The 15,088-nt window shown below is 41.5% G+C and overlaps 1 protein-coding gene across 1 annotated transcript in view; it reads right to left on the bottom strand.

The window, feature by feature from the left end:
* Positions 1-15,088, bottom strand: part of epsti1 (epithelial stromal interaction 1) — a 43,304-nt gene that overhangs the window by 14,969 nt on the left and 13,247 nt on the right. The window lies entirely within an intron of this gene.

The raw sequence follows: 15,088 nt of genomic DNA, 5'->3' as shown, positions 1-15,088 counted from the left end.
TTCTACATTGCCAATGGAGTTCTTAACGAATAATTAAGCAATTATTACCCCCTATGGCTAACGCAAGAGGAAATAGTTCGACAATAGTTAACTTCTTTTTACACTTGTCTAGAATGTTGCCTGTACAGTTAAGACAGGTGTATAAATGTAGAGGTTCTACTGCATTACATATTTCTCTTACATTTCCACACTTCTGTTATGGTGTTTTTGCGCTATAACACGCCAGATTTCAACCAATTCTGATTGGTTATGTGCACAGTTTGTTATGTGCTTTAAAAATATCCAAATTTCCCTGCAATGGCGTATTGTCGAGACTCCTCACCGCCACCCCGCTGCCTATTGACGTTGACCAGACATGGCCAAGTGTTTACCAAAAAGATCGCTGACAGTCAGAGCAAGAGGGACATTTTTTTTTTTATTGTTTTGTCCTAAAATGAGAGAGCGAGAGGCTGCGTTCAATCAAACAAAAGGCAGGCCGTGAGGTTTCAAGAGGCACTTGTACTAGAATCTGTCTGCAGACGTCAGCGCTGTCAGAGGTGACTTCATTGAAAAAAAAAAACGTAAAAACAAAACGTCTTTGATTCATTGTTGGAATTGTTGTGTCCGACACGCGACTTGACAACATAGTCTTTGGCCAGTAGAGGTTTTTTTCATGTTCAGTTTTAAAAATCAGCATCTATTATTTCCTATTGGAAAGTACAACAGGGATCATTGTTGTGGTACTATTTTGTACCACAACGAGGATCCTTGGATTCATTCCTGCATGAGGTGACTTCACTGACAACCCCAAAATCGCACAAAATCTCAATACGTCTTTATTTTATTGTAGCAATTGTGTATGGCTGTATGAAGCAGAGCTTTCTTTTCAGGTTTAAAAAACACCCATAAATAATTTGGAATTGTTTATGCATTGTGCTCTATTTTACAACAACCCCATTCATAATCCCCCAAAAAAGATGGCTAGCTTCTTTTTCCACTTGTTCAAATGTTAAAAAGGTACTTAAAACATTGCCTGTGTAGTTGAAAAGGTTTGAGGGTGGCGATAGTTTGATCCTGCAACGGAACACACTGACAGTGAACCTTATTTTGTGGAAAAACAAGCTAAAAGAGAACATATTCCTTCATTTTCTATGCCGCTTGTCCTCACTAGGGTCACGAAGGTATGCTGGAGCCTATCCCCGCCGACTTTGGGCGAGAGGCAGAGTGCATCCTGGACCGGTCGCCAGCCAATCGCAGGGCGCATATAGACATGCTGTAGACAACCGTTCGCACTCACATTCACACCTATGGACAATTCACATTCTCCAATTAACCAAACATGCATATTTTTGGAATGTGGGAGGAAGCCAGAGTATCCGGAGAATACCCACGCACACACAGGGAGAACAAACTCCACACAGAGATGCCCAAACAAAGGTACGAGCCCAGATCCAGACCACTAGGCCACCGTGCAGCCCTAAAGACGACATAATGTTTAGCAATTCCATCCCCTGCTGCATTTAAGGCCTGGATGCATGCTTGAGGCAAAAAATGTATACATAAATGTTAGCTAGCATTAAATCATGAGTGTGTCTCTCAGCTGGATTACAGGTTTAGTATGGCGGAATTTAGCCAGCGGGAGAATGTCTCTTTGCAAAGAACAGCGGAAGCCGACAGATTATCGTTGTTCGCTGCTACGAGGCCTACAGGCTTTTCATTTACTCACAGTTGTCTCAGAGCCAAGCGGCACAAAGACCTCAAAACACTTTAAAGAAACTCCTGCTTGTCACCGCCGCCCCTGACACTTTCTGAATGTTCTCATCTGCTGAGACTCACAACAGTGGTGTGTTGGGGTCTGGTGGGGTGGGGCTGAGGAAGTAGAGGGGTGAAGATGGGCAAAAAGCGTACATTCATTTCCTGGAAAGCAACCACCTTGTGTGTGAAACGAATCCAACGGGGGCTGATTTTCCACCGCGATAAGGGGCAACGATTCAAACCCGTGTCAGCATAAACAGTTTTGACATCTGTGCTGAGCTTGTTCCAAAAGCATGTTTCATTGAAGCGCCAGAAAAAGAAGAAGCTGAATCTCACTGTCAAAATCAAGCTTTTCTAAACAAGCTACCATAGCTTTGAATTCCCCAAAATTACTAAAATACCAATCACACAACACAGGTAAGTAACCATGCAGTCTTTACTGAGGCACAAATAACGATAAAATGCACTGCTTACCCAGTTGTTTCCACTGCAGCAAGCTGCATATCATGCACAGTTGGGACTAATACCACTAAATTACTTTCCAAGACTAATTAAATTAATTAATCTAACATTCAATTATATGTCACAATAATCGATTAAATCGAACGACAAATAAAAAGGAACTCGATAATTTTGCCGGCCTCGATAAATTGACGTGCATGCATGCGTGTTTGTTTCCCTCGTCTCTTTTAACCACACAGGCTGGATGACAAGAGGGTTCACTCAGAATCTGTCTGTGCATGTTGGTGCTACAGTGGAATGAACGGAGAGGGTGAACCCTCCTCTCAGCCATTCAGCCTCTTTGTCCCAATACTAGAGCGCTAGCAGCTAGCTAGCCTCATGAGCAAGCATACGCTAACATGAATGAAGGCACATACTGTAAGTGGTGGCTTCTAAGGCGAATGCCACAGCCCCGGTGTGGGAATATTTTGGTTTTCAACAGAATGAACAAGGTGAGCACATGAATACCGACGACCGACATCGTCAGTTTTCACAACTGGGAAACAAAAAAACAACAGAGGGAGGTGCAGCGGAGCCTTCATCCTGACAGTCAACGCTTACTGAGGGTTTTTTCGGCAAAGTAAATATAAACAAAACAGCAAAAAATGGTGGAAGCTCACAGGCAGTATTGTTTGCTACATGTTAAGCCTTCCTGTTAAAGAGTAATACCCAATGTTCATGATTTATTTAAGTGCAACTTTGTTTACGGAGACTTGATACTTCATTTTATTTATTGTATTTATTGTTTTCTGTGCTTTTATTGGGGTTTTTTTTTTTAAATAATTTTTTCTTAACAGCGACAAAAGTGTTTTTGGTTATGATAGTGATTTTTATTCAAGTTACATTTTTGTTAAAGAGACAGAGTCCATTTTATTTTCATTTGTTTTTTTTGTTTGTTTCATTTATTAAGTTGTTTTATTTATTTTATTTAAAAGCTCTTGACATTCCAATTATAATGTGAAATACTATTGAGAAATTAAAATGTATTGCTTTTGATATGATGTATTCGCACCATTATGCCATGGTCTAAATGGTCTAAAAAATGGTGTCAATATTACTGATTATCAACAATGATTTGTAGAAGCTGCCACACAATGCAACAGGAATGACCAAAGACAAAAGAAGCTGGCTTAAGTAGCATTTTCTCCATCATTCCCTGGTCCCCTGAAGTGCCCACTTTGCCTGCGCATGCGCAGTCTATGTGCTCTCTCAGTCAAGCTAGCTGCTGCTTCTGTATAAAATGCTAAGCATTCGAACATCAAAATTACGCCCAAACCCAACTAAAAGAAACAACCGTGATGTTCTAAAACGCATTCACGCTGATAATCTTTGTAGTTCAAGAGCATATACTGTATGATGCGTACCATACCTGAAAAGGTGAACAATTAATCCCCACTTAGCTTCCTTCTGGGCAGGTTAAGAGTAGAATTAACTGAGACCACTTCCGCCATCTGCAGGTATAACTAATCAATCCTGACTTTTCCAAGACTCAAATGGCGGGTTAACTCCTCCCGTAATGAGTAATTATTGATGTTTAAAGCTTGTTTTTAAAACTTTAAGGCTAATTCATATGACTTGTGACTAATGAATGAAGAAGGTAATAGCTAGGTACTGCATCCAATTGTCTGCTCTTTCTTTATTAGCTTATTCATATTTATTAACCACAGGAAGTGAACTATTTTTAGTAATTGCTGAAAAAGAGAGAATGGGTAAGAGAGTCGAAACCCAGGTCTTCCCGATGTCCTGACTGTGTGGCCAACATGCTAACCACTTATCATTACTGTTTTTTCAAAATTAAATAGCTGATTTTAGACTTATTGCATATCAAGTGTCTCCTTTTTCCAATAAAATCAATACACATCTCGTATTTTCCACCTTTTCCACGCTCTCTCTGTATGGTATAAAACCACACAATTTTGGCAGGCAGGGGGGCTAAACGCAAACCTACGCCAGGTGATCCCGATGTGTATGGGTTCTGCAATCCCAGAACAGAAGCGTCAAATATTGTTGACTTGTGTGTAAAAAGCCGAGGCCGAGATCTACCCGGATCAGGGATGCAGCAGTTTTGCGGCATCTCTGCGTGAAAGAAGCTGGTCGAGTCCATCACGTCATGGGATCCAGCTCGTTCCACCCTCCTCTCCGGTCATGGCTTATTTTTCACAGAGGTGCCGACAAGAGGCGGGGGAGGACGAGTCCATGCTCAAAAGTGATGCCAGAGTCACGCTCGCCGTTGCGTCTCCAACCTCAGACACATTTAGTGGAACTTTGAGCCACGTTGCCAGGAAAGCCTCACTCACACGCACGACTCTTGCGCTTCGTGTGTGTGTCTTGTGTGGAGGATTCATCTCATTTAAGACCGTTATTGTTTGTCTTTTCTGCTGCAAGACACACACGTAGATGCACGTGTGATGAGTGCAACCTCGCCCCATGCGGAATGAAAGCAGGATAAGGCCAAGAGTGTTTCCTTTTCCAAGGTGCGGTCGTCACGGCACCTCATCATGTGTGATTCACCCACCCCACACATGTTAAATGACATCATAACAGTATAATAGCGCTTTCACTGATAATCCTACAGGACAGGCCTCGTGGGTGTCATTGTCCTCAGAGTGCTGCGACACTGTCTTTTCTCCATCCTCTGTTTTTTCTCCTCCTCCGCTTTCATCACCCCTGTAACATACATATTAAAGTTCTTGTTGATATTTCTTCCAGATGCTTCGGCGGTGTTGTCAGGCCTGTCATCTTGCGAAAGGCCGATGAAGAGCAAACTGCAAGTGAGCGTGAGGCCCAAGCCGCGTTATAGATAGAAGCAGCTATCTGTTTGGACGTGCTATGCTGTTGCAAAAGTGCAAACGCGGAATTGAGGAAACCCGCCAGCAGATTACCTTGACCAAAGTATAAGATGTTTTTCCGTGAAAATAAAACTGCTCTATTATATTGTGGAGATTCATCCGTGCAAACCAACAAGTGTCTCTCCCCAAAGGAGTCCAGAGCTTTTCTTCCTGGAAAAAACAAGTGTCTCAAAGGTTGTTAGCAAGTCGGGGAAGGTGTTATGATGTTCATTTTAAGATAATGGTGGTACCTTGACAAGCAGCAAAGAAATATGATATCCTTTTTTTCATCACAAAGAAAAAACATTTGCTGTCTTAATAATAGTTTTCCAAAAACGGGTCTTGAAAAAGAGGAATTGTCTTATATTCAAGTCTTTGCACAATTGCTTTCAACAAGAGGTGTAACAGTACGCCTTAATCATAGTTCTGTATGTACAGTATGTAACCTCGCCCTGTTTCGCCCCGCCCGCACCGGGGCTGGAACACAGTACCTTCGTAATGGGAGGCGAGAGCGCTGACCACACGGCTAAAAGCCCGGACTGTCGGCTGCGTGTTCAGCGCAGCTCTTAAGGCAGAGGGAGTGAGGTTTTACCAACGTACGCTTGCACAGCCTCACAGGCTGAAATCCGTTACACGTACCTCGGTTTTAAGGTTGCGGTTCTGTTCATTTTGGGTAGAGTATGGGAACAAAATGCAAAACATAAAACTGCTTAGCTATCGTGTAAACCGCTTTAATCATTTTTAACATGAAACCTAAAAGACTGCAAATAATTCTATAAATAACATTCTCAAAAATAATAAATATACAGTATAAAAGTTTACAAGGTCGGCAGTATGAAAAGGGGCTGCTAGCAGGCTCTGCTAACATTTTCCTGCTCTTTTTTTTCCTAATAGAAATGATATCATTGAATATACTGTAAAGGTAGTTATCAATTTTGGAATACATTTTTCAAAATTTGTACTGCACTCTATTCCGAGTGTAAAAAACATGAAATTTATAAAACATGATATTTTTTGCGTTTGTTTATATGTGCTCTGCGATTGGCCGGCGACCAGTCCAGGGTGTACCCCAGCTCTCGCTCGAAGTCAGCTGGGATAGGCTCCAGCATGCCCCCGCGACTCAAATTAGGGTAAGCGGCATAGAAAATAGATGCATGGATGGATATTTTTTGCATGTCTTTTAATCAAAGTTTGTACTGTTGCCTGATAGTAAGTGCTAGTGTTAGTTGTCAAGAATTCCCATCATTCCTGTCTGACCTCAGTGGAACGATCCATCTCGATAAATCAAACAACAATGTGACTCTGGAATGCTAAATTGTTTTCACATCTTCACCTGTCAGAAAGTGCTCGTTAATGTTGGCATGCCAAGCAGCATCTCGTTACAAATATTAAATCACAGATAATATAAACATAAAGAATCTGCTTGTCTTTCGACACTTGCAACATCATTAACTTCTGATCGTGTTGCACAGATTGCATCCCTAATGCGGCCGTTAACTTCATAAGTCAATGTGGGAAAGAGCAGACAGAAAGTGCCCGCGCATACAAAAAAGCTATCTGGCTAGATTTTAATTTGTTTGAATGTTTGTGAAAAAACGTTTTCCCATATGGAAATAATAGAAATAGAAATACACCCCAGGGTCAAACTGTGGCCATCATAAACCCTTTAGAAACCGTACAGTTTGAAGCAACATTGTCACAAGCGTAAAAATAAGTTAAGCACTGGTAATAAACCGAAGATGCTCCTCATGCCATCTCACATTCTTAATTTAATGACACTTTAAATGCTCCAATTAATGTTATTCCATTAACTGCACCGGGTGCGCTGTCTACAAAACCAAATAACAGCAGGGGTCTCTGATTCACGCTGGGGCAAATATCATTGGCATTAGCAGCTGTGGCTGTAGGCAACCTCCTGATGTAGTTTTTGCTCCACAAGATGGCAGCAACTGCATTTGGAGTATCATGAGTAGTCAACATCCAGCAGCTTTATCTACCTCTGCATACGCTATAAAATGTTGGTAATCGGCTGTTGGTGTGTTACACTTCCCGTGCTGTTGTTTCCAATTACCTCATCAGCATTATTAATGCTTGTTGAGCAGTTTGCGCCTTGGCGTTGTGCAATATACCGTACTTGTTCATAAGTATGTTCATACAATGTGGTCAAAGACAGATATATATATTTGCCTTTCCACTTTCTCATGCGCTCCAAATCATTATTACCGCCGCAAAGTGCAAGAGGAGCGCGGAGGTTTTTGCTGGCATTTATCTGTTTGTTTGTTTGTTTGTTTGTTTGTGTTCAAAATAACTTGAAAAGTTCTGAATGGATTTGGATTAAATTTTCAGGAATTATCGGAAATGGGATATGGAAGAGCTGATTAATTTTTGTGGGTGATCTGGATCCAGGAAGTTTCTAAATGAGTCTCTAAGATAAGATAAGATAATATATGCCTTTATTAGTCCCACAAGGGGAAATTCCAGACATCTAACATTGGGAGACGGGACCATTTTCGGCATTTGTGTATATAACGCCGCAAAAAATGGTCAGAGCACTTAGGGAAAAAAAAAAACAGAACAAGTTTCCAACAGGTTCTATAAAATATCTAAGACTGATGCAAATAATGGAATGATTCCATATACTGTCATCCAGAATATGAAAAAAAATAGGGGACCATTGAAATTTATCATAGGAAGACTACAAATGAAGCTATGAACAACAACAAACAGCATTATATAAATATAGCCAAGACACTGTGGAATCTGGAGTATGCCAACGGATTTGATGTGTCTTCAAAAGCTATGGAGCTCGATCCAGAAGAAAAAAATAGGATTTTTGTGAATAACTACCGAACTAATATTGATACCATTATGAATCCAATTGCTACTGGCATGTTTTCATGGACAAGGAATCTAAATATGTAGATAAAATAAATGTAGGATTGATATTTATGGTGTAAATCGCAATATGGGGGAACTACGAGGCTTGGCAGAGGTCTGCGCTCTCCGAGTGCTTTTCTAGTTCAAGTTCAAGAATTGAGTGGTCATGTATGATGAGTTTTCACATGTCCCTATCCTCTTTGCGCTTTAGGCAAATAAAAGCCCTGACTTTCATGACCACATTTACGCATGATATGAGATGTAAGTCCACTTACATCACATAAGTGTTGCAAAAAAGCCAAAGAAAAAGCAAAGCACATTCAGTTCTTTGATGCCTGCTGAACTGAGGTTTCGTGTGATATACTCGTTTCTTGCAAGACGGCACTTTAAATTCCCGCAGTTTTGTATAACTTTAGAGGCATACTTTTTCAGAAAAATATGATGTACTAAAAGTGTTATTATAAAATATGCGTTTGTATGAGTGTTTGGACAAAGTCAGGTACGGCTTATATATCAAAATGTGTATATAATTTAACATGTTTTTAAATGTTAATTCATAATGACTGTCATAAACCAATGAATGAACATTACCATTGACAGTTGCATGAAGAAGCTCAAGGCTCGCAAGACCGAGGATGAAGAATGCAATGGATTCAGTGGTGTGGAATGAGATTGGGAGCTTGGTGAACTTGCTTATTGCTGGTTGGCCTCACTGGCTTGTTATGTTAATGTAGCTTATTCAGCCTTCCAGGTACACATGGTGGCCTAGTGGCTAGTATGTTGGCCACACGGTCAGGAGATCTGAAAGAGTCTCCCCGTGCAAGCGTGGGTTTTCTCAGAGTCCTCTGGTTTCCTCCCACATTCCAAAAAGATGCATGTTAGGTTAACTGGCGAGTCCAAATTGTCCATAGGTATGCATGTGAGTGTGAATGTTTGTTTGTGCCTTGTGACTGACTGGCGACCAGTCCAGGGTGTACCCCGCCTCTCGCCCACCATACCCCCGCAATCCTAATCAGGATTAAGGGGCATAGAAAATGAGTGAATGTATGATCCTCCCAGGTATGCTCTTTATGCTATTGTGTAACTGAGTAACTGGGTTGTGTTATCTTTTAGTTTTAATCAACTTTCTTTATTGGAAGATATTTCGCAGGTGGCAACAGTGACACAACAATGCAATTGAAAAAGTATTTCCAGCGTTGCATTTTTTGTGCATCTGATCACAGAAGTGAAAACAGTACATCACAAAAGTCAGCCAACAAAATACTGCAAATGACAGGCACATACACACATAATATATACATTAGCGCTGTCAAGTGATTAAATAATTTAATCAAGTTAATCACACGTCTACTCTGTGATTAATCATGATTAATCTCACATTTACCTTGGACTTAACTGAGTAGACTTTATCAATTACACTACAATTGGCTTGAATTTTGGTTTTGAGACAGAAGTAGTTCCAGTATGGTGTTTGAATAAAGAAATATTGAACAAACCATCATTTTTAAACGTTAACAGCTATACACAGAAAGACAATACAATGTCTTTATTTGCTGAGCAATGCGTGTGCGCGACACACGGCAAGTGCTCGTATGGTAGACTTCATATATCATATTTCAAGCACTACGGGTCCTATAGTGGTAACCTTGTCTATCATCAAACAACATCAAGAAACCGACGAGCATGCGTCGGCGAAATGTCTTTCCTCCGATTTCACTACACCTAGTGCAAATGAGCGCAGCCGCCGACTATCATCAATCAGATATCCTGTTACCTGGAGGTAGTTATGGTTCCTTACTGCTGTCCAGTGGTCTCCTGTCAGTCCAACAAACGTAGCTTTGGCCAGCTGGTCCAACTTCGTTGCCTTTTCATTTCCATACAGTTTGTGAATTCTTGTGACAACAGTTCCTCTTGATGGTGTTCTATATAAAGGGTTCTAACCTCCAACGACAGTATGTTGATGGGTCCGAAGTGTCTGGCAACCCATTCAGCAATTGCATTATTTAACGTAGTTGTTGTCCGAGCCTGGTGCACTCTGCCAGTGTCGCTGGATCCCACGTTGTGAGCATCCTTGTAACGTTAGCAAAGATATGCGTTCAGGCAATGTGAAGCAAGGTGGTACTTCAGACTCATTGTGCTTCGATAAAAAAGGCAATACATCACCGCAATATGTACACACAACTTTGGTTACATCCGGACTTCGATTAGGTAGCTCTTTAAAGTGAAATTTCCTGTGAAGCAGGTCTTTCTCCTCATTCATTGCTGCTGGCTGCATTTGTCCCGCCTTTCACGTTTCAACTCGAGGAACGAAAACATCCGCGCAGGAGGACTACGGGGTGATATTGTGGTCAAGCTTGGTGAAATAATTAAATTGAGTTATTTTTTAATACTTTTTTAAAATAAGATTTTCAGATTAATCACGGGCGCTAACAAGCCGAATATATATATACAGTATATACAAAAATTTCAAATTGGTGTACTGTAATGAGTTTTCTGCACCACTTTGCAACCAACCACAATAGTAGTTGCCAGCAATCATCAGGTAATGTGGTTCCTAGCGCCTGCTCCCAGGACTCCTTAGGGGCGGACGATGGGCTATCAGTTGTATTAATAAGGCCAGTTAATGTGTTATGATAACATACCGGACACCTATTTAACCTGTTGTGTGTGCTATTGTAGAGTTAAATAACTTGCCTTTCCAGATTAAATTTCTAAATGAAATGCAATTTATAGTCCGGTGCGACTTATATGTGTGTTTTTCCTCTTTATGACTCAATTTTTGACTGATGCAAAAACACGGTAAACAAAAGGGAGGCAAGAAAAATGGAAAAGTATGGTAGTTTCCCAGGAAAAATGGGAAAACATGTCAACATAAATGGATAGATTTTTCATAGAAATGCTCCTTGCATCAATTTGATGTTGACAATAGCAGTCAACCATGTGTGCCAAAGTCGAGGTAAGAGGGCACTTTTTAGTAACAAAAACACAGTGGACTGGTACTTGAGGATTTAGCCTGTTTAAAAATAATAAAATATCAAAATGGCCCATGCGTCCTGTTTTGGGAAGACCTGTTCTTAGTTGGAAGAGGGTAATCATGGTGAGTTGGCTTGTGCACAAACGAATGTAGCCTGCTGCAGTATACTGACTAAGCATTCAGTCCTGGAAAATTGTCCTGACTTGATGACGCGCCAAGCCAAAGTGAGGCCGAGGGTTGAGAGCCATCAGCCGAGAGCGACCACAACTTTGGGTCGAGCTCCGGTCAGTCAGGGCCAAGGTCCGAAAAGGAAAAGACAGCGTTATTAAGTCAAAGAGTTTGTTTGAGGGATTGACCCGTGTTTATGGGTTCGGTCGTTAAGTCTTCCATGCTCCTCAATGAAGACCTTTCCTCCATGTCACAAATCATCAGCGGCTGTGAAACGCTATCCAGCTGTTATAAATCTCGCTTGAAGACTTTTGCGCTCTAGTCCAAAAGTGGGCAAAATGTTTTCCCACAGAGGATTAGAGTGTCAAAAGCATTCTGATTTAGGTTTAAAGTTCTCTCCTTTCAGGGCATGGAGCTTTTATTGTTTTTTTAACTTGGAGTAATGGTGGGCTTAAAATGATGTAATGTTGAGCTTTGTCTTTCGGGAGCCAGAGTGGTAGTGCTTGATCAGGTACAGCAGACGGCGGTGTGGCTAAATTAGTCTTACCTTGCAGCTTTGCGTTGCAAATTTTGCGACTTCACTCTGTCCCGGTTTTCAAAAACATATGAATTATAGCGGTGTAACAATTCATTCACTACATCGATTTATATTCCTACGATCCAACAAATTCGATGTGTGTTTAGCAAGTTTCCATTCTGGACGGCATATATCGATTTAACTTTGTTTAAAAAGGTACTGTCAATCAATCAATTGAATCAATACTAGGAAATAAAGCATTTGATTTAAGCACATGGCCGCAGCCATGAGTACTGGATCCCAACTGCAGAAACAAGACAGTCCCTGTAACAAAAATGTATTAACAAACAAAAATACTAACTAAGAACGCTGTCTAGCACGAATAACTAGCAGGGAAAAACTCGAAAAACTAGAAAAGCTAAGGGAGCTGCAAACAGGTAGCAGAGAAAAATACAGAAAATGCTGCTGAGAACCAAGCAGGAACACAGGCTATTAACAGCACTCACCATTGCAGGAGAAAGCCTGGCAGGGAACACTCTGGTGTTTACAAAAATAGAGGACAAAAAGCGACCAGAGAGTAACTAAGCCCAAAGAAACTATAATGCTGGGAGGAGCAGGTAGCAGGTAGCAGGTAGCAGGTAACAGGTGAAGAGCAGGTAACAATCTGGCAACGAGTGCAGTCCACAATGCAGCTTCAGAAGGTAGGCTGATAATTGGCACACAGGTATGCCAATTAGCGCCTCCCGGTAACATAACATTTATGGCAGAGGAGCAATCTCGGTTGGAAAGCTCCAGTGTGTCTTCCCTTGGGCCTCCTCAACAAATGAACTTCTGAAGATGTCCAGATATATTCATTTTACCTAAATAACTTTGTGTGTGTGCTTTAATAACTTTCTACCACTCTCCAGCAGTCTGACGCTCACAGAAATGTAAGCCACACCATCGTTTGCTCTTAAAACTGATTCGACGTTAATAGATGCAATTCAATGCGGCAGATTCTGTGGGAAAATTTGTCGTCTTGCTGGAAATGGTAACAACCTTGAACACTTTGAATGAAGACACATTTTACTCACTACTGTACATTTGCTGAAAAGCTCAAGCGACCAGACTAAAGTCCAAATGAAGTCCCGAGTCATTGATGTTAAAGTCCAATTTGAGTTGCAAGTCTTTGATTATATTGTAAAGTCGAGTCCAAAGTCATCAAAATTGTGACTTGAGTCTGACTCGAGTCCAAGTCACGTGACTCAAGTCCACACCTCTGCAATGACAGTCCGGTACAGAGACGCTGCTTCAATTTGCCTGTCGACCTCACGCTCCAGTCTTCCTTTATTCCTGAACAAGGTCCCGAGATACTTGACGTCCTCCACCTGGGCCAACAGCTCACTCCACCCAATTCCAGCTGAGAACCATGGCCTCAGATTTGGAGGTGCTGATCCTCATCTCAGACACTTCACACTCAGTTGTAAACTGCCCCAGTAAACGCTGAAGAATTGCACGACAGAAAATTCTGCCTTGCAAGAAGTGGCAGGGCAAATGTAGGACGTCCAGCTAGCTAAATTTTACAGCGGAACCTCAAAACTTGAATACCGCAAAATGTCGTACAATACGATATGAAGGGTACCCTCCTTCATTGGTGTTTCAATGATAGGCCCACTAGGACACCTCCAGATAGCTCATCGGCAACACCTGGCGTCCCAGGTGTGTGCCCCCCTCTGCTTTGAGCCCAGCAAGTGTCCTTGCGCTGTATCCATATCCACTGGCTGCTTCTTTCGGCCGCTTCAGAGACTGATCTTCTTGTCTGTCGCAGAGCCTGTCCATGAATGCCAAGGTCTTTCATAAGCCTGCTGGTAGAAGAAGCCACAAAAACTCTTCATCGTACTTCAGCTGGATAGACCTTGGCCTTCCATCCTCGTTGTTGTGCATCTGCTGCCAGATCTGTGTAGCGCAGTTTCTTTCGTTCGTAGGCCTCTTCGGTGGAATCCGCCCATGATGTAGACCACCTTTAGTGAAGGGGACCCTAGCACCAAGTCTGGCCTGAGGCTGGTGGTTGCAATCTCTGGGGGAAAGATTAGTTGCTTGCCAATATCAACTAGCATCTTCCAATCCCGGGCCATGGCTCTTTGGATGTTGTTGTGGGGTCTTTTGTGACCTCTTGGATGAGTTGTCGCTGCGCTCTTGGGGTAATTTTGGTTGGCCGGCCACTCCTGGGAAGGTTCACCACTGTTCCATGTTTTAATCTCAGTTATGTTTTAACAGGGATGCAATCAGTTTTTCACACAGGGCCATATAGGTATGGATATTTGTTTTCCCTGAATAATAACCTTCCATTTCAAAACTGCATTTTGTGTTCAGTTGTGTTGTCATTGACTAATATTTAAATTTGTTTGATGATCTGAAACATTTAAAGTGACAAATGTGCAAAACAAAAAAAGAAATCACAATGGGGGCAAACACGTTTTCATACCACTGTATATACAAATATCAAAGTGGCCTCCGCATCCTTTGACTTTTCAGTATGCGTCCCTCAGTGGAAAAAGTTTGGACACCCCGCCTTAACGCTTACAATGTATAAGTAGTTTTTTATGCTTGCATATCAATGTTAACATTTTACTGAAAACATTGCCTGTACAGTTAATTAAGGTTTTATGATGGCCACAGTTTGACCCTGGAACAGACCGTTTCTATTTGTATTATTTCCAGTGACGGGAAAAGTGGATGGAGTTTTTGCTATTTTTAAAGGAAAACTGCACTTTTTTTTTAAATTTTGCCCATCATCCACAATCCTTATGTGAGACATAAACACATATGTCTTTCTCTTTTCTGTGTTCTAACGACATAAAACAGATAAAAAAAACAGACCGCTCATTACTGCACATATGGGACAAACTTATTGTGTCTCTAAAGTCATCTGAAAAAGTCTCCAAAAAGCGCCACCAACGCTCCATTTACATATAATGTGATGTGCATATTAACCAAACTACAGCAATATTGTTATTATTATTAACATCGTTATGCCGATCGAACTAGCTTACCGGCTAATTGGCAGTTAGCCATACCACACTGGCTAATTACTAGCCGGCTAGCGACCAGACTCGCCTGCAGCGCGCCAGCACCTCGTTCACAACGCCTCAGACCGCTACCAAAAGGTAAGACTACATATTCGAGATACCGCCAGTGCTGTTGTGTTTTTATTTTAGAGTTTGTTAAGTTAACGCTAGGTGTAGGTGGTCCTTTCTATGCTGCTATGTGAAATCGATGCGCCGAGAAAGGGAGTCAATGAAGAAAATACACAAAATAGTATTACAGTATTACAAGTATTACATGTTATCATGAATGTGCTTGTTACTACATGGTCACAAAATGCATATAAAACCATAAAACGTTGTTGGAGGTTTTTGGAGGTCTTTTAATGGCGGTCTTTATAGGCGGCACAGGTGGATCCCATTACGTGCAGTAAAAGAGACAGCTCGAGCTGTCTGTTTTCATCTG

This window comes from Dunckerocampus dactyliophorus, chromosome 9, assembly GCF_027744805.1.
Source record: "Dunckerocampus dactyliophorus isolate RoL2022-P2 chromosome 9, RoL_Ddac_1.1, whole genome shotgun sequence".
Classification (NCBI taxonomy): Eukaryota; Metazoa; Chordata; class Actinopteri; order Syngnathiformes; family Syngnathidae; genus Dunckerocampus; species Dunckerocampus dactyliophorus.
The sequence above is the reverse complement of the archived record's forward strand: the minus strand, read 5'-3'. Positions and strand labels throughout refer to the sequence as shown.